The sequence below is a fragment of the Oryctolagus cuniculus genome, chromosome 15 (genome assembly GCF_051225735.1).
Source record: "Oryctolagus cuniculus isolate XC-2025 breed Fujian yellow rabbit chromosome 15, ASM5122573v1, whole genome shotgun sequence".
Classification (NCBI taxonomy): domain Eukaryota; kingdom Metazoa; phylum Chordata; class Mammalia; order Lagomorpha; family Leporidae; genus Oryctolagus; species Oryctolagus cuniculus.
In genome coordinates, this window is record NC_142881.1 from 8,793,067 (window position 1) to 8,820,546 (window position 27,480).

General features: G+C 56.3%; 1 protein-coding gene across 33 annotated transcripts in view; it reads right to left on the bottom strand.

Moving 5' to 3' along the window:
- Positions 1-27,480, bottom strand: part of TACC2 (transforming acidic coiled-coil containing protein 2) — a 202,534-nt gene that overhangs the window by 105,103 nt on the left and 69,951 nt on the right. The window contains exon 1 of one of the 33 annotated variants that reach the window (XM_089313898.1): positions 9,784-10,117. The exons of 30 other annotated variants lie outside the window; for them this stretch is intronic. The gene's annotated coding sequence lies outside the window, so the exon portion shown is untranslated. Of the gene's footprint in view, positions 1-9,783; positions 10,118-27,480 lie in introns of those variants that run through there. 2 more of the 33 variants (XM_089313896.1, XM_070057110.2) reach the window with 2 other exon arrangements.

The following is a 27,480-nucleotide window of genomic DNA, read 5'->3' on the forward strand; positions in this document are numbered from 1 at the left end:
AGGGTCTCAGGGGAATCACCACCCAGCGGGGGACAACAGCAAGAGCCACACCGAGCACACGGGAGCCGGGTCAGAGAAGGGTGTGTGGATACGGAACGGAGCTGGGCTGCACTCAGGTACGAGACAAACACGGAGCTAGAGCTGGGGCTGCACGTGTGTGCAGCTGTCCACACATCTCTTTCCCAGCTACGTCTGCTGACAGGGGTTCTGCCCAAAGGACGTAAGAACTACTTCGAAGGCTGTCACTGGCCAAATCAGGGGAGAGAGACACAGAAATGGATTCTAACCCACTGAGTAAAATAATCCACTAACCCACTTATTCAGACACTAACAAGGATATGGACACATGAAGGATGCGGGGTGGGGGAGGGGGCTCCCTTCCCAAAACGATGCCAACCGTAACTGTGGTGGGAAGGAGGGACCCAGGAGGCACGGGGCCGGGCAACTCAGCCAGGAGCTGTCAGAGGTGCTGAGGCGGCGGGCGGACACACGTGGACCATGGCGTGGCCCGCAAATGGGAAGATGAGAGTTGATGGGCACCAGGTGGGCCAGGTGCTGGCCAGGATTTCCAGGGAAGGCCCAGGGGTCATCAATGGCCAGCGAGAGTCCAGTCAGGAGGAAACCGACAGGCCGAGGGCCCTCATCCAGCACGAACGTGCTGCATCCCCAAGGCCATGAAAGAGAAGAGACTGCAGGCCTGCCAGAGGGGATCCTGGATGGGATGGAAAGGGACAGAGCCGCTCGCGTAGACGGATTCTGAGCACTGAGAGCTGACTTCCCGCCTGCACCCTGTGTCACAGGTGCGAGGGACAGCACCTGTTTGTCTTTCCCAGGTTTGGGGGGGTCTTTCTGCGAAGGGGTCAGCTTTACGTCTGTAACTTGCTCTCACATACTTTAGAGAAGGCCCAGCAATAACAATATACATGAGATCTGCGTGCAATAAATGCCAACAACTGGGGCAGCAGGGAGGAAGGAATCTGGGAGCTCTTTGTGCTGTGCCTGCAATGCTTCTGCGAGCTGGCAACTGGGGGCAGCAGGAAGCCAACAGCAGCTTCCTGAGCAAAACCAGCAGGCAAGCAGCCACTCCCAGCACCCCGGGCTCAGCCTGGCCCCAGAAGACGGAGGTGGCTGTGCCCCGGGGGTGGCCGTGGGACCTGCAGCAGGTCGGCTCAGAGGGGGCTCCGAGCCCCGGGTGGTCAGGCCAGGAGCCCGCAGTCCTGGGGGAGATGTGGGCATCAGAGATTCATGAGGAACCTGTGGTCGAGTGTTCAGAACCGAACGTGTGGGCCATGGAGGAAAAGCGGAGGAAGAGCAGGTGCCGGCTTTGGGGTGGCTCAGGTGCCAGGAGAGCCCGGCTGTAACTCAGGCCACTGCCAGGGAGGCTTCACGACACTCACCCAACACCACGCACAGGGCGGGGGGTCGAACGTCTCAGTGGTTGGAAAGCCACATTAACTGCAGGCCTTGCCCATGGAACCAAAGGCCCCTGTGTCGGTATTTGCTTATCTTTAACAGGGATTAAAGACGATTACCTGCTTATCTTTAAATGAAGCCAGTTGTTCAATTTAAACAAATTGATTTCATTCTAAGTAATACTGCCTATGAGTGAACGTAGGTCCTTTTCCCGACACAGACTACCACAGAACTTATTTTTTTAAGTCTTTTTTTTTTTTTTTTTTTAAGATTTATTTATTTGGGAGGCAGAGTTACAGAGAGAGGGAGACACAGAGGGAGGTCTTCCACCCATTGGTTTGCTCCTCAGATGGCCGCAACAGCCGGAGCTGGGCTCCAATCTGAAGTCAGGAGCCAGGTGCGTCATCCTGGTCTCCCACGTCAGGGCAGGAGCCCAAGCACTTGGGCCATTTTCCACTGCTTTCCCGTTAGCAGGGAGCTGATTGGAAGATGAGCAGCCGGGACCAGAACTGGCGCCCACATGGGATGCCAGCGCCACAAGCGGAGGCTTAACCTTCTGTACCACAGCACCACCCAACACAGAACTTATTGAGATTTACTTATTAGGCCAACGCCGTGGCTCACTTGGTTAATCCTCCGCCTGTGGCGCCAGCACCCCATCTGGACGCCGGGTTCTAGTCCCGGCTGCTCCTCTTCCAGTCCAGCTCTCTGCTGTGGCCCAGGAGGGCAGTGGAGGATGGCCCGAGTGCTTGGGCCCTGCACCCATGTGGGAGACCAGGAGGAAGCACCTGGCTCCTGGCTTCAGATCAGCGCAGTGCTGGCGGTAGCAGCCATTTGGAGGGTGAACCAACGGAAGGAAGACCTTTCTCTCTGTCTCTCTCTCTCTCTCACTGTCCATAACTCTACCTGTCAAAAAAAAAAAAAAAAAGATTTATTTTTTAATTTGAAAGTCAGAGTTACAGACAGGGAGAGAGAGAGAAACCTTCTATCCGCTGACTTACTCCCCAAATGACCGCAAGAACCAGGGCTGAGCCAGGCCAAAGCTAGGAGTCAGGAACTTCATCTGGGTCTCCCATGAGGTTGGCAGGGGCCAAGTACTTGGACCATCATCCACAGCTTCTCCCAGGCCATTATCAGGGAGCTGGATCAGAAGTGGAACAGCCAGGACATGAACCAGCGCCCCGATGGCATGCCGGTGTCACAGGCAGCGGCTTTACCTGCTGTGCCACAACACTGGCCCGGGAACACAGAACTTTGGAAATGACCACACAGCAACCAAACTCAAAGCCAGGATCCCTGGAAACCGTGCACCACAGCACAGGAAACGCGGGGGCTGTTCTCACCAACGCAGCTAAAACATGAGGCTATGTTCAAAAGGTCAAGAGAAAACGGAATTAAAATATGGGTTTAATCAGGGGCAACACATTTTGCAACAACAACGAGGGGTTCTTCAAAAAAATTATGGAAAATACATATTATGAAAAAAAAGCTAGGCATGGATTTCAAAAAATTCTGCACCAAAATAAACTCATTTTAATTCCATTTTTTCCACAAACTTCTTTCCCACAAACAGCAGTCTGTGCTACTCCTATCCATTAATTCCATCTGAGAAAAGAGAAGGGAAGCGAGTCACAAATCTGCAACATGGTGGGGCTTAACCGGCTGCGCCACAGTGCTGGCATCCTATATGGGCACCAGTTCAAGTCTCGGCTACTCCACTTCCCATCCAGCTCCCTGCTGTGGCCTGGGAAAAGCACCAGAAGATGGCCCAAGTGCTTGGGCCCCTGCACCCAGATGGGAGACCTGGAAGAAGCTTCTGGCTCCTGGCTTTGGATCAGCCCAGCCGCAGCAGCTGCAGCCATTTGGGGAATGAACCAGTGGATAGAAGACCTTTCTCTCATTATCTCTCTTTGTCTCTGTAACTCTGCCTTTCAAATAAATAAGTCTTTAAAAAATAAATAAACGTGTCACGAGCTTTCTGAAGTACTCTCGCATGTGCTGAGACTGCGTGGACAGCGTTGCACGCCTTCTCCGCCGAGCTCCTCCCCTGGGAGAGGATGAAGACAGAATCGGGACTTGGATCTGGGTCCAAGGGTACAGGGGCCAGGAAATCCCTGGGCCTGGCTTGAGCAGAGGAACAGGAAGGCAGCCCCCACAGGACTCTGGGGGGGGCCGCTTGTGTAAGAGGTCCCACCGCCTCCGGGTCTGGGAGAACAGAGACGGAATTTCCACTCCCCGATAAGAAAGCTCAGCAATTTAAAGACGTTTTCCACTGGAATATACAGCAACTTCCATCTGAGCGGTATCTCAGAGCTTTGCCAAAGGCTGCCCCTTCTCACTCTGCACCACGCTTACCAACACGACAGCTAAGTCATTTTACAGAATGGGAGACTGGGACTCGCGGAATCAAGTGACTTGGCAAAGACGTACACGGCAAGAACCCAGGCCTGCCACCGCTGACCCTGTCCCCATTTGGGAACCTGCGCTGTCTGCCCAGTGCCTTCCCGTGGGAAAAGCACATCGCGGCTCCAGGTCCTGAGCTGAGGGGCACAGCCCCAGGAGAGGCACCTGCAGTGGGGGCAGGTGGAGGTGTCAGGACCAGCAACCACTACCTTCACTGCTGGATTTTCAGTCCCAGGTCAGCAACACAAACCTTAGCAGGCAAAAACGCATGAATAAACCAAGAGGCAGAACCACAGGCAGCCAAGGAGGCTGATACAATGTAACGTTTTACAGCCACTGGAAATTGGACTCCTGCCTGTTTCAATTATGAGCTGTACTTTTCTGATTTCCAAGCCCAATTTTTAAGGTACATTCTTTTTTGTCTGCTCCTGAGCAGCTCAGGAGCCTTTGCACATGAAAAAAATTAAACTTATCCAAGTCCCCCCCCCCCCCCCCAACCCCTGGTGGAGAGGCAGGATGGCACAGGTGCCAGGAGGTCAGAGCTGGGGCCACACTGCCTGTGCTTGAACCCCACTCCAGCAGTGAGAAGCCTGCAAACCTGGGAGGAGCCCCCCTCACCCCCTTCCCCGGCACAGAGACCAATGGCAGCCCCTGCCTGGAAAAGAGGTGGGAAGATTCTAAGACCAGCCATGGAAACGTTTGTCTAGCAAGGTGCTGGGCAGAGGGGAAGTGTGCCACCACCCACGATGACATCACCCAGGCAAATACAACAGGTATACTGTTGTCAACCACAAACTACTGGTCGTGCTTTTATGACGTCCATGTGCCCCACCCTGCCACCTCCGCTGCCCAGGTGTTAGGAGAAGCTATGTGGGCAGACAAGGGATACTGCCCTCCCGAATGGGCCACAACGGCCCGGGTCAAGATCCCAGCAAGAGCCTGCCTACTTCCCCCTGAAGCCAGTGCATCAGATGCACAGGTGACTATCCCTGCCAGCACACCAGACACAGAGAGAGACTGAGGAGTCCAGGGGCTGGGGGGCAGCGCCAGCAAGCACAGTCCAAGGAGTTCAGACTCGGGGCACAGATTGGAGCCAGAATCCACCTCTGCCACTGACCAGCCATTTGCAGCCAGAGGCAAACCCAGTCCCTGTTCAAGCTCGGGTCAGGCAACTCATTTCACCAACAAGCTGAAGCCACAACAAACAGCTCCAATGTTTTTACATAGACTGGCAACATTTTAGATGTTTATTATGTCTTCTTCTTTATTCGAAAGGTGGAGAGACAGCGATCTCCATCCATGGTTTCACTCCCCTAAATGCTTACAACAGCGAGGGTTGGACCTGGCCAGTGCCAGGGTCTAAGAATTCAATCTCAGTCTCCCACACCAGAGGCAACCATTTTTTTTAAAGAATTACTTTATTTGAAAGGCAGATTACAGAGAGCCAGAGAGAGAGAGTGAGAGAGAGCGAGAGAGAGCGAGCGAGTCTTCCATCCGCTGGCTCACTCCCCAAATGGCCTCAACAGCTGGAGCTGGGCTGATCCGAAGCCAGGAGGCAGGAGCTTCCTCCAGGTCTCCCACATGGGTGCAGAGGCCCAAGGACTTAGGCCATCTTCTACTGTTTTCCCAGGTGCATTGGCAGGAAGCTGGATCAGAAGTGGAGCAGCTGGGACTCGAACCAGTGCCCATATGGGATGTTAGCACTGCAGGCGGCGGCTTTACCCACTACACCACCGCTGGCCCCGGGACCCAGCTATTGAAGCTAGTACCTATTGCCTCCCGCAGTGCACACTGGAAAGAGGTTAGAATCTGGAGCAGAGCTGGAACATGAACCCAGGCTCTCTGGTCTGAGATGCAGGCATCCCAAGCAGCTGCTTAGCCACCCAGCTAAATGCCCACCCCAGCTGTTTCTTTTTAGAAAAAAAGAAAAACCCATTGAGTCCTCAGTATCTTACCAGAATCACAGATTTTCCCTGATTGCAAAACTCCGTAATTAGCAAAATTACCTATACTGCAGCAAGGTCCAGAGCTTGAGTGCAAAGCAATGAGACTGCTGCAAAGTCAGCCCTGCCCAGCCCAGCACAGGCACCACGGACGCAGAGAGGACCCAGGCAGAGACCCTGGCCCACGCTGGTCACACGATGACCTGGGAGTTGTACACGGGGAGCCCAGGAATACAGATTCCGGGGTCAGGTAACCGGCAAGGCTGCATGAGCTTCGGTCAAGGTGCAAAAGGTAATCCCTGTCCTGCTCGGTGTGAAGCAGCGAGCCACAGAGCAGGAGGCTTGGGGGCCGGAGGGGCCGGAGGGGCCGGGCCCCAGCCGTGACCCGAGGAGGGGGAAGGAAGCTGCTGAGGCTGATCCAACCGCCGGCTCATCCTCCCGTCTCGCTCCATACGCACCCCACCGGGGGCACAGTCGTGACCTGAGACCCAGCTCATGCCTTCGAGAAGCTCAGCCCCCAGATGCCGGCCACGAGCCTTCTATTCTCAATGACACAGACCCTGGGGGAGATCCCAGAGCTCAGAGGACCACACGTGGCCACAACCACGGGAACAGCTGCAGAGATGAGCCGCGGGCGACTGCTTTCTCTCCTGTTTATTTCGCCCCAGATTTGCTCTCCGGGAGCCCAACTGACCCAGGTGCCGAATTCGTTTATTTTCACTTGTTTTCACGGGAAAGGGGAAATAAACCGTGAGAGGGTGCAATGACCGAGCAAGGGAGGGGGAACCAAGAGGAGTCCAGACAGCCAGGTCCTGGATAGGAGAGTCGACCAGAAGCCTCTCATAACAGACTCGCGTAGGCTGGTGTGTCTCCTTGGTTGCATTTACAATAATAATAATACAAGAAAGCACTCAGTGGTTAGTAGTCCCGCTCCCCGAAATAAATTCCTTTCATTACGACGAGGTGAAAACATTAGCCTGACTCCTCTTCCATTTGCACAGCACTTCCCAGGTTCCCAAGGGTGTTCCCACACATGATTTCACCACCGGCCTCTGCAGCTCTGGCAGGACAGCCCTCCCCACCACCCACTAGGAGGAAAGGGACCCAGCGGTGGTTCAAGACTTGCTCAAGGTCACAAAGCACGTCGGGGAGGGGCAGGGACTCATCTCTAAACTGAGCTTTCTCCATACTGCCCCTCCCCATCCCAGGGGAGACAACATCTGGGGCACTTCGCTTTCTCTTAGCCAGCAGCCTTAAATGCGACAGCTACACTACAGCGGCTGCAGCAGCGTGGATGGGGAGGATGGGGGTGGGGGGACAGCCTCTGTGTATCAGAAACGGAAGTGTCCCCTACACTCCCCGGGGAATCCCCCTAGCCCTCGGCTCCATTTTCAGATGCACGCCCCGAAAACTTCGGCTTCCCCATGCTTCGTTCATGAGCCTCTGGCTTTTCCCAAAGGACGTCATAATCCTTGGGATGTTTGCTCGTCACAGTGAGTTGCTGTGGAAATGGTTACTGGGGTTAGGAAGGACTGCGACCTCGGCTGCGGGAGAGGCAGACGGGTTTCCCAGACCTGGGTTCCAACGGGAGAGCCAAGGGGCCCGGGCCCTCCAGCTGTCCTTGGCAGAGAGCTGCTCCTCTCGCCAGCATCGCTCGCTGCCTCCACCTCCCACTCCCCAAGGCTTCTCCCGATTCCCTGTGCAAAGGTGCCAGGGCCTGCTACACCCACACCACAACAAAGCCAAGGGCCGTGGAGCCCAGTCCCATGAGAACACAGGCACACCCACCCACACGTGTACACACACACACATACGCACACAGGTGCTCTCCCCTAAGCCTCCTCTTCACCTATAGCCTGCGGCCTCGCAGGCTGCAGACCCCTTTTTTTTTTCCATTCTCCTATTTAGGGCTCTCTCCCAATTCCTCACACACACCCTGGCAGCAACGTCTGCATGGGATGCTACCGGCATTGGGGTGGGGGCAAGTCTTGGTTACTCAGGGGTACAGCACCCCGGCCCTCACCCACCTCCCTGACCCCAGTCCCTGGGACAACCTAAACCACCTCACACACGTCCAGATGACCCCTCCTGGGCCTGACCCCCCCTCCCCCACCAAGTCTGCCCTGGATGTGTACGTTCAGGTCACACACACACACACACACACACACCTGGAAGGCAAGGACCACGTCCTACTCAACACAACCACCAGCTACCCTCAGGCGGAGTGGTGCTGCAAAGCAGACCCAGACACGTCTCCCCCACAGCGGTATCTGTTTCCATAGAAGCGACAAATCACAACCAAACAGATCCAAATAAAGCTGAAGAGGCCGCCTGCAGGGCCCAGCACAGAGGACGCCAGGCCAGGTGTCTGGGGTCTGGGGTTCAGCCTGTCTTGATGCGTGACCCTGGCTCAGCCCCAGGCTTCTCTGAGTCTCCCTCTTCCTACCTGTGACATGAAGACTTGATTTCAGTTCCTCCCAGCTCCTGCAAAGTGCCCGGGCACTGGGGAACAAGGGAGAGGTGGTGAATGGAGGCTGAGTCTCTGTCTGGGATTCACGCACTGGGGAGCATCTGACCCGTGGATTTCCACAAGCAGCAAGGCCTGGGCACCAATGCTTACACAGAAAGCAGGTCACACTCCTGAGCTCCGGCCAGAACTTCTGACCAGGAACTGGCCACAGTGCAAGAGCCAAGGAGGAAGCTGTGAGTGGCTGTGTCGGCCCTGGACGAGGAGGGTGGCCGCTGCCCCACTTCCTGCTCCAACTCTCCCTGGAGGAAAGAGCTCACCTGGGCAGAGCCTGGGAGAAGAAGCCCCAGGGGGAATCCACTCCCTGCTGGCCCGGTTCTCAGGAGGCCCTGGCCTGGCTCAGGACACAAAGCCAGGCGCTCTGGGAGTAACTCACTGTGCTGTTCCCAGCAAAACCCTTCCTGGGAGTTCCAGCCACCGGCTGCCCCTGAAACACTGAGGAAGACGCACTTTCTCTGTGAGTCTGAACAGAGGGAAACCACAGATGAAACAGCTTCAGGTCACGGCCCTCCATAAAATGCTTTCCGAATGCAAGTACAATGGAAGTGGCTTTTGAAATGTGGCTTCAACAGGGAGCCAGAGGGTGAGGACAGACAGAAGGCTCTGCCTGCAACAGAGCTGCCCCTTCCCGGGGCTTCAAACAGCAGGAAACGGTCCTAGGATGCTTGACTTCCCACGCGCGGGATGGAGGCCCCGGCAGTCACAGGTGCACGCGGACACAGTGCACCCTGCGCTGGGGTCCTGCCCTCCCGCGAGATGGTATGGCGGGGCTGTGCGGCCACCCAGCCCCTTCTCCCTGTCTGGCCAGGGGCTCCCGTTCCCCTCCACCAGGTCTGCTTCCGTCTTAGCCTTCCAGGGCCAGAGGCAACAAGAACAGGGAAGACCAAGCTGTCCGCCAGAAAGGCACGCACGCAGGGCCACGCACGCCGCGCCCCGCATGCCGCCGCATTTCCAGGACTCCCGGAGCCAGAGGACGCCCGGGGGACGCTCCAGCGGGTCACGTGCCGTGCTCAGCCGCCCGTGCGCTCGGCCCCGCTGACGTAACTATTGGAGAATTTAAAAGTCCCAAACTCGGAGGAAACCCAGAGCAGCGTTTTATGGCGAATCCACGCGCCCGCTGTGGCCCGCCAGGGGTGCCCCAGAGCCACCCACCAGGACCACCCCGACTCGGAGCCAGTGGGGATGGTGCGGAGGCCGTGGGGACCCCACCCCGTGCGGGGACCCCAGCCGCTGGCGCAGATCTCGCCGGCCCCATTCCGGCGAACGAGCCTCCGGGGCAGGCGCCGCGGCCCCACCGGTAGCCCGGCGGGCGCGCTCTTCTGCCATTCGGCCGTTTCGCCTCCCTTCGCCAGTCCCGGTTGGCATAAGCCGAAAGGAGCCCCAGCGAGTGCGTCCCGCAACGCCTTTGTCTGGCGGCCGAGGTCCCGGGTCCCGGCTGCCGGTCTCCTCCCTGACCCCGGGCGCCCGCCGGCCCACCCGTGGCCGCAGCAGTCTTACCGGCTCGGGGCGGTCAGGACTGGCCCTCCCGGAGCCGCCTTCCTTCGGGGACGCCACAGCCACAGAACCCTGGAGCGGTGGAGTTTTCCGAGTCCGCCGGTGGCGGCGCGACGCGTGGAGTCTCCACGGCCCGCTCGGGCCGGGGGACGCAAACTTTCCCGGGGCAACGGCGCGGGGACCGCACAGCTCCCCCGAGGGCTCGGGGAAAGTTGCAGCACAAAAGGCCAATGACTGGGAGCGCGGCGCCGGCGGCCGGGCCAGGCTCCTCCCCCAGCGCTGGGCGCTCCGACCCGGCCAGCGCGCAGCCAGCTGCTCGCTCGGGCGCCCGCCGCGCTCTCCGCCCGGGCCAGGAATGCGCGGCGCGCCCAGACGCACGGAGGCGCGGCGCGGAAGCGCACCGGCTCTCGGCGGGCGGCGCGGCCCCGCAGACTCCTTCCAGGAGCCTCTGAGTCATGAGAAGTTGGTGCCGCGCGGGGCCGTTCCACGGCGCTTTCCACTACCTGGGGCAACCCGAGGAAGGTCACCGCGACTCGGTGATCCAGCAGCCCGTCGCAGCTCCTCCTGCGGGGGTCGCCCGCTTGCAACCCCAGGTAGCTCAGAAAGAGGTTGGGGTGACCTGGCGCATCCGCGGTGCCCAGAACCACATTCTGGCCCTTTCCTCCCCTGTCCTAAGGGTGCCTAACCACTCATCGGGGGCGGGCTCCGCACCGGGCACGCTGGTTCCCTGCAACCCTGGCTGTGCTGCACCCCTGAAGGAGGCAGAGGTCAGGTGCACCCCACCTCCCGAGGGGGCAGGCTGCTGCTAGGGGTGAGTTTGTTGTTTGTTTCCCATGATGGAACTCCTGCGCCGACGCTGACCTCACACCCACAAGTGGAGCTTCCCTGCCCACACCCACTGCAGGTCACCTTCTATATGTGGCCGCCAGGCTTCCTGTTTTAAGTTTAGTGTCCACGAAAGCATTGCTATATTTTATATACTCAGGGGCCAAAGGCCGAGAGGCTCACAAATGACTCAACACTTCCTTTCCTCCTCTTAAAGAAACAGATGCCCCAGGCTCGAGGGCTCTGTGGTATCAAGAAATGGAATCTTATAATCGAAAATGAATCTTGATGTGAATGGAAGGGGAGAGGGAGTGGGAAAGGGGAGGGTGGTGGGTGGGAGGGACGGTATGGGGGGGAAAGCCATTGTAACCCATGAGACGTACTTTGGAAATTTATATTCATTAAATAAAAGATAAAAAAAAAATGGAATCTTAATAGCCTGCTTGAATTGTTTCTCAAAGCATCGTGAGAGTCTAAGGGTGTCATTTCCGAGAGAAATCGAAACACAAGCGTATCAGGGACTTACCAGCGTGGTACTAGTGTGCCCATTTCACAGACTGATAACTGAGACCCAAATAGGCTGATTTGTTTACATCTGTACCATTGGCTACTGATGAAGTTAGAACTGGGATGCAGTCTTTAGGGTCTTGTGCCCTAACCCTAAGGGCACAGTCGTGTGTGTAAAAACATAACCACGCACCACCTCGTGAACTGGAACGTGGGGCTGAGAGCTGAGATGAGATTGACAGGTGCAGCTTCATCACAACACAGGTAGGCACTGCTGTCTCACTAAGGTCAGCAGAATGCAGGCCCGCCCCTTCATCCCTGGAGGATTGAATACATTAAGTGACATGGCAGAGGGGATTAGGTGGCACTTGGAATTGAAGCTGCTAATCATCCGACCTTAGTCCGGAGAGATTATTCTAGATGATGTGGGGGGGGGGGCCCAGAGTAACCACCATGGTTCCTCAGAGGGGAAGGAGGGGAGAGAGAGGGGGGAGTGGGAGGAGCAGAGGCAGACACTTGCAGATGCTGTGTTGCTGGCTTTGGCCCGGTGGAAGGGGACCATGAGCCCGGAATACAGGTGGTCTCGGAGCTGCACAAAATGCAAGGGCGTGGCTTTTCCCTGGGGCTTTGGGAAAGGAACAGGGGCCGGCTGAAGCCGTGGCGTTAGCCCGCTGAGACCCTTGTTAGGAGTTCCACCTGCAGACTGCAGGGAAGTATGCTCCTGTTGTCTTCAGCCACTAATTTTGTGGTGATTTATTCGAGCAGCAATAGGAAACTAACACAGGAGGACTCTGGTGGTTCCTGTGAGCTGATCTCTTCTTGGAAGCATTGTGAGAGAGTGCCTTGAATTCCATGGCTGTCTCCAGAGTTTACAAGCACTCACTGCCGGAGAAACGCTCTGGCTGACCCCATTCCCCCTCAGAGAGGCCCCAGGCTCACTCACTGCACTGCAGCGGTCTTGGGCAGCTGGCACTCACACAGCTAGGGCCCCATGGGACTTACTCATTGGCGTATGAATTCCAGGGCTCCCACAGTACAAGCAATTGAGATTCAAGTCCCACTATGACAAACACAAGAAGAGGTCCACATTGGGACCTCTCAAGCAACCCACACAGCCCTAGTCCTAGCCACAGCCAGAAACATTGCCTGGACAATGAACTTGAACCTACGGCAAGTGTGCACTTCTATCTCCTCTGCTCCTGTTCAGGTGACAACACAACACCACACTCAGGACAGGTGTGTGCTGTGACCTCTGTCCTGGGCTACCTGGAATCTATAGGAGACTCAATCACAGGCAAGAGAATGTCTGAGAGACCGGATCCATCGCTGAATCTGTACCGTCCTCAGGAGTGCTTGGGTCTGAGTTCTGGGGATGAGCTGTGCAACAACATGGGCTGAGAGTTTGCAGCAGGACTGGGAGCAGACACTATTGAATGATCTTCTCCAGAGTCCTGTGGTTCCTGGAGTTATATTTTTTTAAAAAAAAGATTTTATTTATTTATTTGAGAGGCAGAGTTATAGACAGTGAGAGGGAGAGACAGGGAGAAAGGTCTTCCATCCACTGGTTCACTCCCCAAATGACTGCAATGGCCAAAGCTGGACCAGTCAGAAGCCAGGAGCCAAGAGCTTCCTCTGGGTCTCCTGTGTGGGTGCAGGGGCCCAAGTGCTTTGGCCATCTTCTACTGCTTTCCCAGGCCACAACAGAGAGCTGGACAGGAAGAGGAGCTGTTGGCACTAGAACCTGCATCCAAATGGAATGCCAGCATTGCAGGTGGAGGATTAACCTACTGCGCCACAGCGCTGGCCCCCTGGAGTTAGCTTAAAGTGTGCCTGGGAGGCACCTGCAGCACCAGGCAGAGCTGGTCATGTCTTTGGGCCCCACAGAGGTTTTGTTTGGAGAAGACATTCATTAGGAAGGAAGGGAGAGGAGAGAAGAAAATATGAAAGTACCACCATCGCCACTTGAGAGCGTGCTTCTGCTGTTGAAATCCCAGAATCCCACCTGAGAGGGAAGAGGATGACGTAGTCAAGGTCGCAGGCAATGTGGCATCTAGAACGCAGGTTTTAGAAGACTTTAAAAGAGAGAAGCCTTTGGAAGCAGGGTTCATGGAGTACAATGGGTCCTATGTATGTTACCCAGCTCCAACATGATCAGTCAAGGCCAAATCTGTTGTTTCCACAAGCTTTCTTCCCCTCCCCCCCAACTCAGATTATTTTGAAGCAAATACCAGAGAGATCGCGTCATTGCATCCATCAGTATTTCTGTGTTGAATCTAAAAGGCCAGAACTGGGACCTCCCTTCACAAGGACCAGTCCGTAAAAAGGGCTCCTACTCCCTGGAGATGTTCACAGGAGACAAGCAGCTGCAACAGCGCCAAGGAGCGCGCTGGGTTACTGTTTCAGAATGCAGATTCCCGGGCCCAGCTCCTAGGCAGTCAGGGAAGGGGCTCAGGCGTGTGCCCTTCAGCAATGGGGTTCGGGATCATTCTGATCTCTTTCAAACCGCACGGAGAAACTCTGAACCTGACCTTTGGGGGCCGTCATGGTTTCCTGCCTGCTTCAGCTTTGTTCAGGTAGATGCTTTAGGCGTGGACCCCTGGGTCATTCCCCTTGCTCTTCGGAGGAGCCCATGCAGCACAGCCCCACCCTGCACCTGTGTCCCTGCCTGTCAGCACTGTCATGAGGGCATGCTGCCTGGAGCCACTGCGGGCAGCTTGAAGTGACAGAGGGGACATCAATCACGCCCTGCACGTGGGAAGCAGAAAAGGGCCTAGGTCCTCAGTGGTGACAAGAGCTGATGAATTCCTCAACCTCAGAGGTGCCCGGCCTCCCACTCCCCACTAGGTAAGGTGACACACCCCTGGGGCCGGTGTTGCAGTGTAGCAGGTAAAGCCGCCACCTCTGACAACAGCATCACATATGGGTGTCTGTCGGTTTGTGTCCCAGCTGCTCCACGTCCCATCTGGCTCTCTGCTAATGCACCTGGGTAAGCAGCAGCAGACGGCCCAAGTGCTTAGGCCCCTGCACCCACGTGGGAGATCCATATGGACTTCCAAGCTCCCGGCTTCGGCCTGGCCCAGCACTGGCCATTGCAGCCATCTGGAGAGTGAACCTGCAGATGGAAGACCTCTTTCTCGCTCTCTGTCTCTCCCTCTCTCTCCTCTTTCAAATAAATAAATGAATAAATCTTTAAAAAAAATTGCTACACCCGTGATTGCTGAAGTTTTCTGGTCCTGGTTGCCTGTTACTTGCAGCCAAAGCATTCTCAAAGGACTGTGATGTTGACAAGATGCTGCACGGAAAGCCACAGAAAGGAATGAAAAGCCACACTGCAAGCGAGTCTCCTGGAATAGGAAAGGCCAGTGGGTGCCCAGGAAATCTCACGGGCCCAGTCCACCAGGCAAGGCGTTGCTATGTGTTTGCTGCTGCCTGTAATACTGTGTTGCGATGGAATGGGCAGTTAGCTTCGTGACTGATACAGTGAAGATGTCTGTCCCACATTGGACTCGAGTTCACCGCTAGCTCCGGTTCCTGACTCCAGCTTCCTACCAACGCAGACCCTGAGAGGTAGTGGTGACGGCTCAAGTAGCAGTTCCTGCCACTCACAGGGAAGATGACCTGGACTGAGCCCCTGGCTCCTGGCTCCAGCCCAGCCCAGTGCCAGCCACTGCAGGTATTTGGGGAGTAAACCTGTGGGCGTGCTCTCTTGTAAGCTAGCATTTCTCTCTCTCTCTCTCTCTCTCTCTCTCTCTCTCTCTCTCTCTCTCTCTCTCTCTCTCTCTCCCCCTCTCTCCCTCTCTCCCTCTCTCCCTCTCCCCCCCCACCTCTCAAATAATTTTTAAAAAAATGCTCTGCTGTGGCAACAATATTTTGCTTTGACTGAGAAGTGACAAGTGACATGACAATTAGAAGCCCGGCTAGAAACCTGTACCCAAACGTCTTGACACAGACATACCCATTAAGCCATCAAATCGTCACTGCGCGGCTGCCATCACCACTCGTCTCCCGGCGTAACATGTGAAAGACAGGGCCAAGCTCACAGAGAAGCACGAGCATCGAAGACGCCGGCGTCAGAGCGGGAAGAACGGGGCCGTGGCAGGTGCATTAGAAGTCTTTCCAGGAGACGGAAGGGAGCGCCCTTGCATCCCACGGGGCCGCAGCCCCTCCTCTGGGCTCCCCCTGTGCTCCCAGACTGCCAGTACCTCCGGTCCATCCTGAAGAGGTTCTGGGAAGTGAGGTGCAGGACAGGGGACACTGAGGCTGGCTGGGTAACTGCCGGGGGGGTACGCGATGCTGAAGGAAGGGGGGCACACACAACCCCCCCAGACAAGGAAGCTGCCAGCCCCCTGCTGGGAGCCGGGGTCCAAACTGAAGCTCATGCAACTGCTTTGTTGACCGACCACCAGTCAGAAGCTTAGCAACGCCGGGACCCTGGATTACAACACGCCGTCCTCAGAGAATCAGAGAGGCTCCGGTTTGGACACACACAAGCCAGACAGCAGACGCCTCCTGACACTAAAAGGGCTCAGGCACTTATTAGAAATCACTTGTTCCGTACACCTGTGGTCCTGGCCCTGTGCCAAGCACCAGGGTGAAAAAGGCAGCGGCCATAGGGTTCCCGTGTACGCTTCTACGTCCAGATGAGGGAACAGCTACCATGTGAATGTGACAGACAGAAAATGACTGTTTTATTACACCAGCCTGGAGAGGCACAGGCAGCAGAGGAAATACTTAAGCTGAGTTTTACAGAGCAAGTGGCTGTTGGCTCAGACTATTAGTTATGCACTTAAAACATATTAGGAAACAAATATAATTAGCACACCGAACTCCCAATTTCAGAGACATCACTGGGGCAAAGCTCAAGTGATGAGTTGAAATAAAAATGATGCGGGTTAGGCCACCACTGTGTTGTGGGGCGCTGGGTTGCGTCCCTGCTGCTCCACTTCCATTCAACTTCCTGCTAATTCACGTCACGGGAAGGCAGTGGAGCACAGTCCAAGAGCCTGGGCCCCTGCCACCTACATGGGAGACCAGATGGAGCTCCTGGCTCCTGGCCTTGACCTGGCCCAGCCCTGGCTGCTATGGGCATTTGGGGAGTGAGCCAGCAGAGGGAAGATCTCCCTTTCTTTTCTATTACTCTACCTTTCAAATAAATGAACCTTTTTTAAAAACAGAAACGGTACAATTTAAAGAAAGGTAGTAAGTAATGATACAAGTATTACATAGCTGTGGCATGAGAATGATTGACACTGATAACACTGAGCTAAACAGAAAGTGGATTTGAACCAGAGTAGAGAAATGGAATGTTCCAGACGGTGAGAATTCAATCACTTCTTTTTTTCTTAAAGATGTATTTATTTATTTGAAAGGCAGCATTGGGGCCGGCCCTGGCCTGAAGTGCCGGCATCCCATATGGGTGCCGGTTCAAGACCCAGCTGCTCCATTTCCTATCCAGCTCTCTGCTATGGCCTGGGAAAACAGTAAGAGGATGGCCCTAGTCCTTGGAACCCTGTACCCGCCTGGGAGGCCTGGAAGAAGCTCCTGGCTCCTGGCTTCAGATCGGCACAGCTCTGGCCATTGCAGCCAAGTGGGGAGTGAACCATCAGATGAAGACCTCTCTCTCTCTCTCTGCTTCTCCTCTTTCTGTGTAACTGTGACTTTCAAATAAATTAATAAATCTTAAAAAAAAATCACTAAAAAAAAGAAAGGCAGCATTACAGGGAGAGAGAGGGAAAGATCTAGAGACAGAGGGAGGGAGAGGGGCAGGGAGGGAAGGATAGAAAGAGAGAGAGAGAGAGAAAGGAGAGAGAGAGAAGGAGAGAGAGAGAGAGAGGTATCTTCCATCTATTTGTTCATTCCTAAATGGACACAATGGCCAGGGCTAGGCCAGGAGGTCCATCCTGGTCTCCCACGCAGGTGGCAGCGGTCCAGACTCCTGCACCATCTTCCACTGCTTTCCCAGATGCTTTAGCAGGGACCTGGATCAGAAGTGGAGCAGCCGGGACCCAGAATCAGTGCTCATTATGGGATGCCGGCATCACAGGTAGCAGCTTAACCTGTGCCGCAATGCTGGCCCCACAGTCTGTTCTTGCAGAAACCCAGTAGCTTGTGACAGGAAACGTCTGATTGACTCACTCAACAGGTCTCTCTCAAGCACCTTCCATTGGCCACGGGGCTCTAGGTGTTGGAAAGAAAGAAGGGAAGACACGGGGCCCTTGCCCTGGTGAATTCTTCCCAGATACGGGCAGAAGGCCAGGCCAGGCCAGGCAGGTGGGCCGGGAGCTCTCGGTCTTCGGTGCCGTGTGTTGTCTGTGGACCACAGCATGATCTCCTGGGGGGGGGGGGGGAACCAGGCCTTCCCCCAGTGCACCCTGCTCCCCACGCCCCTGCAGCACTGACCCCCGCCTGCTGCTCTTCTCCTCCATCTGTGTACTCTCCTGGGAGATGAGTGCCCCTCCTCAGAGGCCAGCCTCCCCCGCCCTGCCCCGTGAGGCTGTTCCTGGGCGATGGGCGGCACCTCAGGGCTTTACCTAGCTCCCGGTGCTCACCCTGCAAGATTAGCTTGTCACCTGCCAGCTGGGAAGAGGGTGACACACCAGCCAGGTGACAGCTCGCCCTGTGCCTCCTGACTGCATCACTGGAGAGAGGAAATCAAGAATTGGGGCTGGCACCAGGGTGCACGAGATTAAAACACTATGGGCATCCCTTAGGGGCATCAGTTGGATTCCTGGCTGCTCCCCTTCCAATCCAGCTCCCTGCTAATGCACTTGGGAAAGCAGCAGAGGACGGCCCGCGTGCTTGGGCCCCTGCTATCCATGTGGGCCACCCAGATGGAGTTCCTGGCTTCTGGCTGTGGCCTGGCCCAGACTGGGCTGTTGCAGTCATTTGGGGGAGGGAGCCAGCAATGAAAGATCTCTGTCTCTCCCTCCCTGTCACTCTGCCTTTCAAGTAAATAAATATATTTTCAAAGAAAAGAAAAATCAAGAAGGCAATTTAAAACTTCAGAAAGCAAGGGCTCTAAGATTAGTTAACACTGTGGATGGCAGCTGCTGGCTGGCACCCTGCTGAGTGGCGTCCACCTCTTCTCCACTTTAAAATTCTCATCAAGAGTCTGTGGGGGTGGGAGACAGTACTGTGGCGTAGCCGGTGAAGCCACTGCCTGCAAAGCCCACATCTCTCTAGCTGGAGCCCTGGCTGCTCCACTATCGATCCAGCTCCCTGCTAGTGGCCTGGGAAAAGCAAGGAAAGCTGGCCCAGTGTTTGAGCCTCTGTCACCTATGAAGCTCCTGGCTTCAGCCTGGCCCAGATCCGGCTGTTGTAGCCATTTGGGGAGTGAACCAGCAGATGGAAGATCTTGCTTGCTCTCTCTGTAACTCTGCCTTTTAAAATAAATAAATACTTGAGGGGCTGGCACTGTGGCACAGTGGGTTAACGTCCAGGCCTGAAAGGCCAGCATCCCATATGGGCGCCGGTTCAAGTCCTGGCTGCTCCACTTCCAATCCAGCTGTGTGTTATGGCCTGGGATAGCAGTAGAAGATGGCCCAAGTCCTTGGGCCTCTGCACCCGCATGGGAGACCTGGAAGAAGCTCCTGGCTCCTGGCTTCAGATCGGCACAGCTCTGGCCATTGCAGCCAATTGGGGAGTAAACCATAGGATGAAAGACCTCTCTCTCTGCCTCTCCTCTCTCTGTGTAACTCACACTTTCAAATATATAAATAAATCTAAAATAAATAAATATATAAACACTTGAAAAAAAATAAAGAGTCTATGGGAACAGGCGTTTGCCCTGTGGTGCTACATCCACATCCTATATCCAGGTGCCTGGGTTCGACACTCAGCTCCCGCCCCTTACACCAGCAGACCTGGGTGGGGGGGCAGCTCAAGTCACTGGGTCCCTGCCACCCACGTGGAAGATGTCTGCTTCTCTGCCTCTCAAATCAGTTTTAGAAAGAGTCTATGCAGTGGGTGCTGCTATCATACTTCATCCGCAAGGGAGGAAACGGGGGGGGGGGGGGGGCCAGGGTCGGGGCATGCGCAGAGGCAGGGAGAGCCGAGCTGAGGTTCACCCACAGGCTGTGTCCACAGACCCCAAGCTCTTACCCACCACCAGGGCAAGGGGTTAAACACGCGTTATTGCTCTGTGTGCGGGACATGTCAGGACATGTTTGAAGAACCAGGGCCAGAGCCCGCTCTGCCGTACCCACCAGAGTGGACTCTCATTGCAATATCGTGAGGTCCATTTCACTTGTTACCCCGGTGCGGGGGGGGGACTTTCTCTCTAGAAGGAATCGCAGGGCTGAGCGTCTGAACTGAGTCCTGGCATTCCACGAAGGGCCGCACAAGCACCAGGACGCATTCCTGAGCGGCAGCCCCGCAACACTTGGATGGAGGGCGGAGGCAAGTATCTGTAGGCGGAACTCAGGCCTTCCAAAAATTCAGCCATGAGCTCCGCCCAGGCTAAGAAACCCAGAATACACACGCGGAAACGATGCGGCGGCTTTCCAACGGCTCTCAGCCCAGCGAGTTTCTCCAGGTGGCCTTTGGGTTTGCCAGGAGGGCGCCCCGGGCTTGCTTCACACACGCAGGCCTGCCTCGCTCAGACCTGTGTTCAGGGAGTCCTGGTGCTGGGTCCCTGGTCAGTCTCCTGGGCGCAGGGCACCTGGCCCAGCTCCTCCAGGGGCCAAGGTGCTCCCAGACTGAACTTGGCCTTGCCCTAATTTCAAGTAAGCCTCTGACTAAACAGAAAGCCCAGCTCTGCCTGCTGTACCGTCTCCCCTGGCAGGAAAACAGCCTCCTCCGGGAGGCAGAGTCAGACACCCCTGGCCCACAGCGCGAAGGTAGAAGAGCAAGCACCTGGTGCCCCTGCTGCAGCAGAGCCAGGGTCCGCTTCAGCTTCCACAGGGGTGCTGAGCCTGCGAGTGTAGACAGCTCATCACCCATGAGCAGTGCTGAGTCTTTGATTTGCTTCTGCATCTCTTGGAACCACAGCTCTCTCTTGTGCAGATTAACCCTGGGAGCCTCAGAGGCCCCCTGCTCCCGGGCTGCACCACCTGTCCATTAAATCAGAACCTCTGAGGTGGGCATTTCAGGGCCAGCCAGGACTGAGAACAGTGCAAGCCCACGAGCCTGGTGGTGCTCTGGGGGAACAGCACGCTCCTGACACCTGCCCTGGAAGTCCTGACTGTTGCAGGCATCTGGGAGAAGAATCAGATGGAAGCTTGCTCGCTCGCTCACTCACTCGCTCTCGCTCTCTCTCTCCCTTCCCTCCCCTCCATCCCTCCCTTTCTGTGTCTGTGTCTGTCTGTCTGCCTCTCAAAGAAATACTTAAAACTGCAGATTCTAAGGCTGGTGTCATGGCTTGCAGGCAAAGCTTCTACCCGTGATGCCAGCATCCCATATGGGCACTGGTTTGAGCCCCAGCTGCTCTACTTCCAATCCAGCCCCCTGCTAACACACCTGGGAAAGCAGTGGAAGATGGCCCGAGTCCTTGCGCCCCTGCACCCATGTGGGAGATCCATGGGGAAGAAGACCCTGGCTTTGGTCTGGCCCATCCGTAGCTGTTGCAGTCATCTGGGGAGTGAACCAGGAGATGGAAGACCTCTGTGTGTGTCTTTCATCTCTAACTCTGCCTTTCAAATACATAAATAAATCTTAAAAAATAAAACAAAAAAGGACAGATTCCCCTCTCAGCAGGCCTGGGGTGGCGCCTGAAGCGTTACCCCTGCAAGCTCCTGGTGAGACTCTGTCCGCGTGGTGAGTGCTGAGCTCCTACAGCAGGGACCCCCAGGGGGCAGTTTTGCCCCCGGAGGAAACTGGGCGGGATCTGAAGACATCTGTCATGGTCGAGACTGGAGGGATGCCGCCGGCACCTGGGCTGCTCAGATCCTACTGCACACACAGCAGCCCCACAGCGATCATCAAATCATCAAGTTCTGGGGCTGCTGAGGGTGAGAAGCCCTGCCCAGAGCACCCAGCACGGGGCCTGCATGTGGGAGACTCTCTGCTCCACGCAGTGAGTGGACAGACTGGGGATCTGTAACTCTGTGCCTTTGTTGTTGCATTCCTGAAGTGGCCTGGCCAAGGGATTCCACTGCCTACTTGAGGGAATTAAATGGGCACTCCTTGTATCCACTGGGCAAGACCATCATCGTACAGACATCTGTTGAGGAGTGGCTATGTGCAGCCCATGGTGCTGAGGGCTAGGCAGCAGGTGCAGGCCCTGCACTGCCGTAGTGAGCACTCCTCACTGGGCCCCCCTCTGCACCAGCCCTGCTCAGCTCTTCCTGAAATCAGAGAAGACCTATATGGCTGCCCACTTCATTCCTGTGCTCCAGCAGGTACTAATTTTATACCCATTTTACAGATGAAGAAACTGAGGCTTTAAGAGATTAAATCAGCGTGACCACTGTCCCACAGGGAGTAAGTGACAGATTTGAATCCAGCTCTGTTCAGCCGAAAACATTCATACTCTTAGAACGGACTCTTAGAAAGTGTTCATACTCTTAGCCTAGAATGAAATCCCACTCAGCAAACTGTAACGGATTTGTTCCTGCGGGATACCTGGGGTCTCCCCACTTTGCTGAATCACTCCCCTGCCTGGGTTTTGGCCGACTCTGGAACCAGGATTTGGTGGGGGAGGGGCAAGACAGGCTGCTGGGGGTGGGGGTGGGGGTGGGGAGGGGTCGCTCCTGCCTCTACAGCTTTTGAGGCCCAGGTCCACTTCTGCCTTTGGCCCTTCCGCCACTGTTTTGTACCAAAGGAAAATCCATTAGAGGAGGAGACAGAAAACAGCCTTTGTTGGGCAGTAGAGCAGCGGCTTCTGGGACTGCCAGGAAGCAGCAGGAAGGGGGGTCGGCCTCCCCACTGCTGTGGGTCCCGACCCGAGTGAAAACGCAAAGGGAGTTTCGGACAGCAAAGGCCGTCCCCCGGGGCCATCTCCAGGCCCCGTTCCTGCTGAACCCCCCGGCCGGTGGCGAAACTGGAACCAGAGAAGATTCCGAACACAAATTCCGCAGGGAGCCTGCTGGTTCCCACAGGCAGCTTCTCTCATCCTCGAGCAGAAGCCAAAGCAAACCCCAGGCCCATTAGGAGCATTTTATCTCCCCAGCGCTCGGGGCCCAACTGTGCAGCAGGAAACCTGACGCGGCCGCCGCGTCCTCTGAGGGTTTCCTCCATCCACGGCTCACTCAGCTGGAGGACGTGAGGCTGAGGGCCGGCTGGGCCGCTCCTGCTGACCCCAGAGGGCTGTCCCCCTCAGCGTCCACCCGCTGCCGGCGCCCGGGTGAACAAGGCAGTCTGAGGACGGTTTTCCTGCAGTCTCACTGCCAATGCAGAGGCAAACGGCCACCGCACGGCGCACAGGGTGAAGCCAAACTCTTCTGCAGAGCAAGATCGCCTTGTGCGACATCCTCAGATACAACCAAGGACAAGGTCAGACCAGCACCACCTCCAGAGAGCCATCGAGAACAGGAGTGCGAGCTGGCTCAACCCCGGGCCAACTTCCTGGCAACGGCAAAGGCAGGCTTGCTCACCCGAGGGCCAGCGGGTGCTGGAAGGAGCTCTGGCTTTTTTTTTTTTTTCCCTAAGATTTGCTTATTTGAAAGTCAGAATTAGAGAGAGAGAGAGAGAGAGAGAGAGAGAGAGAGAGATCTCCCCTCTGATGTTTCACTCCCCAGATGGCCACAACGGCCAGGACTGAGCCAGGCCGAAGCCAGGAGCTTCATCCAGGTCTCCCACATGGGTGGCAGGGACCCAAACACTTGGGCCATCATCCACTGCTTTTCCCAAGCCATTAGCAGGGAGCTGGATCAGAAATGGTACAGTCAGGACACAAGCCAGAGCCCATATGGGATGCTGGAAGCAGCTTTACTCGCTATGCCACAACACTAGCCCCAACTGCCCTGGCCTTGAAGATTCTATATGAGTTGGACCAGTGGCCCCTGGCAGGCTGTGTGGCTTTGAGGAAGTCACACACCCTCTCTGGGTCTCAGGTCTCAAATCTGTAATACAAAGAGGCTAAGACTCCGAAGGTTCTCTCATGACTATGAATGCCTGAGCCAGGCACGAGGTGCTCCTGTCTCAGAGACCAGATCTCTGCTCCTCCACCTTAGGTGCCCAGATGTCCTGCAGGGTGGCCCCGACGAGCAGTCTGGCCTACGACTGGGACCTCAAGCCCGGGTTTGGCCCTCCCACCTGCTCAGAGCCACACTGTCTGCCAGCGCTGGCCAGGCAGTGGAAACACCAGCTGGATCTCTGGCCAGGAAGGGTCTCCTCCTCTGGCCGCCATGCTGTGCACCTGCAGGCAGGTAGGGTCACCCCACTCTGCCTCCAGGGCGTCTGGGACAGGCCAGCAGCTCGAAACCTCAAGCCAAGATGGCTGAGGCTGTTTTTCCCTGAAGACATCTCAGTGTTTACTTCCCACTGGTGCGGCCGCTCACCCACACGGGCGCTCGCTCCCTCCCACTAATGCTAGCTCTCAGCCCCTCGGCAGCTGCTCTTGGCCAGAGGTTAACCCCAAAGCAAGAGTTCCCACCAGCGAGAGAATGCATTTGCCATGAGTACCAGATGGTTTGACTTTGTATCCATTACAATATGGCTACAGCGAGGGCCGCCGCCAGCCATGCCCAGGCTGGGGCTGCAGGACGGGAGACAGCAGTAGAGAGCAGGGGCAGAGGCACAGGAGCCTCAGCAAGGTTCGCCCAGCGCCCCCACGTACCCCAACAACAGTGTTATCATCATCATCATCACTCCAACGATGCCAGCAACACACTCGTCAGTACTAACACAACCTGTAGCCCCTGATTCTTGCACGTAGTAAGTGCCTACTGCATGCTAGGCAGGCACTCAGCTAAGCTTTTATTTATTTATTTTTTAAAGATTTCTTTCTTTATTTGAAAGGCAAGAGTGACAAAAAGAAAAGAAAAGAGAAATCTTCCATCTGCTGGTTCACTCCCCAAATGGCCACAACAGCCGGGGCTGGGCTGGAGTAGGAGTCAGGAGCTCCTTCCCAGTTTCCCAGAGTGGCAGGGGCCTAAGGACTTGGCAGGGAGCGGGACTGGAAGCTGCACGTCTGGGACTGGCACCGGCACTCCGATACAGGATGTCCGCACTACCGGCCCTTCAGCCGAGCTTTCGATGCGTGTTATTTTTATGGAGAATCACAGAAACTGTGCAGCGCACCCTAGCATTTGAGCGTTTTTCAGGAGCGGAAACTGAGGGTGGCAAAGGTTTGAGGTCACAGAGTCCAACGGGAGAGGCAGACGTTGGGCTCAGCACCGCCTGCAAAGCCCTAGCTAGGAAGCAGCCCTCAAATGCACCTGATGGCAGCCGTGCTCAATTATTCAGTGACCACGGGGTCCCTACTGTGCATCACGCAGAGTATCAGGTGCCGGCTCAGCCGGAGCTGCACCACGCACGTCTAACTCTCCAAGGAAACAGGGCTCACCTACCTTCTCGCCAGAGGCCGAGACTCGCCGGGTAGCAAACACAAACACAGCTTAGGAGCAGGATGGCCGACTGACTTCCTGGCCCCAAGTGGGAGGACAGTGAGACACAGCGAGCAGCAGGTGCCCGTGAACCTGACTCCTCAGGAGTGCACTGGGCACTGGGCTGGCAGTCAACCAACCAGGCCCATGGCTCACCTGCAGCACGTCAGCCGCCTACCTCCCCCCCATTGGTTCCTCCCAAACCTCCTCCCTGTGGAGGAACCCGTGTCCCCTCCCCCTCCCCGTGCCCTGAATGCCCATCTCAGGGCTTTCCTAGTGGTGGAGACCTTGGTTTTGCTTCTCTGCACCTGAGCCGGCTGCACATTTGCTGAGCTGTCTGTGGGTGGAGCTGCCCGGAGACCTCCCAAAGCCCAGGGGCCTTGTCCACGGAGTCTCTGTGAGCCGATGGCCCCCACTCTTTTTGGAGTCCAGGCACTGCTCAGTGCCAGCCCACTGCAGCATTCTCCGTGTCTTGCCTCATCTACTGTCCCCGTGCAAGCCCTCTACCCCGGGAGACATTGTCAGCCCCGCTCACTGGCCAGAGGTCCAGTTGGGTTTGGCCCTCTGACCACCCAACTTGGACTCCCGGAGTGAGAGCTGCGATTTGAACCTGGGCTGCTGACATGCCCGCGCCTCCAGCCGATTTCATCCTCAGCCTCACCTCTGTCCTCCTCCAGCCCCTGAAGCCCCCGGGGCAGCTCCACAGCCCCGCTCGACTCCATCGCACTCCTGAGAACTCAGCTGCCACAAGTCTGCTGGGCACCACCAGGCACGACCCCCCCTCCCCAGAGATTTTATTCCCAAACCCCTTCTACTGGCCCTGCAAAAGGAAAGGGAACCCAGTTTCAGGACTCAGACCCGCCCCAGCGCCTCCCTGGAAACAGAGAAGCCTGCATCTGCACCGCCGGCTGCTGAAATATTCAGCGCCCGCTGGCTGCACGGCGTGGAGAAGGAGAAGGAGGAGAAGGAGGAAGGGGCCTGGACGCTGTGAGCTGAGCTCTCTCACCCTGATGGGTCCTCAGGACGGCGCAGACGCCGATTGAACAACCACATCTCTGCCGTCCTGGCCCTTCCCGGGTGTGAGCAGCGCCCTTGCAGTCCGGGAGGGCCGCTGTTTGGAGCCAGGAGCAGGGAGGATCCTGGCCCTCACACCAGGCGCCCGAGGAACTTCCAGTGTTTCCCACCGGAACCCCATGGAGCCGACTCCGGCTCTGCCGTGAGGATCCCTCCCTGTGCAGTCATGAGTTAGGCTGTCTGTCCCCCATGGAAGCCACTAGCCCCGTGTGGCCACTTCTGATTATATTTAACTAATATTATATTAGTTAAAATCCAACAGAATCGGGGCTGGTGTTGTGGCACAGTTGGGTTAAGCCGCCTCGTTGTGATGCTGGCAGCCTATACCAGAGCACGGGTTCAAGTCCCGGCTGCTCCACTTCTGATCCAGCTCCCTGCGAATGCACCTGGAAAGGCAGCGTAAAATGGCCTGAGTCTCTGCCACCCATGTGGGAGGCCCAGATGGAGCTCTAGGCTCCTGGCTTCAGCCTGGCCTAGACTGGCTGTTGTGGCCATTTGTGCCTCCCTCTATCACTCTGCCTTTCAAATAGATGAGTAAATCTTTAAAAAAAAAAAAAAAAATCCAACAGCACGAACAATCCAATTCCCAGCATCAAGAGCTTCATTGCAAGTGCTTGGTAGGCACACGGGGCCAGCGACTCTGCACGGCAGGGTGGCGACAGCGAGGGTTCTATCCTCGGTAGGAAGTTTCAGCGGAGGTGTATTTTAGAGAATAACCTCCCAAGACTCCACCTGGCTGGGGCGTTCACGGTCAAGGCCCTTGGCGTGGATCTGATGAAACGTGATGCTGCCTGCAAAAGCGCTTTGGCCCAGGGGGAGGAGGCACCGAAAGGGAACAGAGTCAACACCATGTGCCAGGTGCTCTGGGTAACGTGGCTGCCTTCCTCCTGACCAGGCTGTGAGTCCTACTGTGGGCATACTGTCACGCTGCAGGTGCAGCAAGGGTGATGCCCCAAGGTCACAGAGCCAGACCTGAGGCCTGTGCGAGTCCCACTCCAGACCTTAGAGTTATGCAGTCTCCTCTCAAAGGCCTAGACGTGGAGGTGGGGCGCTGGTGGTGCCGGGAAGGACGGCCCCTCCTGTGCAGGCTCAGTGCCTCCAACGGGCCAGAATCCAGCTCTGGGTCTGCACCTCGAATCAGGTCCCCGCCCCTCCCTGTGCTGAGCCTCAGTTTCCTCCTCTGGAAGCTGGTTCCTTCCAGCTCTCACCAGGCAACATGAAGTCTCCACTTCTCAGCCATTGCTGCCGAAACAAACCCAGATCCAGGTCTGACGTCGGGGCTTCCGCCAGTGACAGTAATGAGAGGTTCTAGAGAGAGGAGCCAGCTCACCTTGGACACATTCAATTTGGAAAATCACCACCTTGCCCTGAAACTGGCCCTGGATTTTCACGGCTCTTCCCTGACCCCGGTGCAGGTGCCCCACACACCGCAGGGCACAGGGGCCAAAACCGGAAGCCATGGCCGTAGCGTTCTCTCCCAGCCAGCCTGTGTGCAGGTGCCTCCCCGTCCAGATTCTTACAGAGGCTGGTGCTTTCCAAATGAGAGACTCACCTCTCGAGAGAAACTCGTCTTAATTATGTAACACAAAAGGCTCAGGACATAAAGGCAAAGCTGTAAAAGGGCCTTTGATTTTTATACGGCACAGTTCACAGTGACTGGAGCTGCTAACAATGCAAACCCACATCATCTGTGGAGCGTTTGGTGTCCTGAATGCTTTTGAATCGATGTGCTTATTCCTTTTAATGAGCGACCGTGGGCCAAGCTGGGTTAGTGCAGCCCCATTTCACAGACACAAACTGGGGCCCAGAG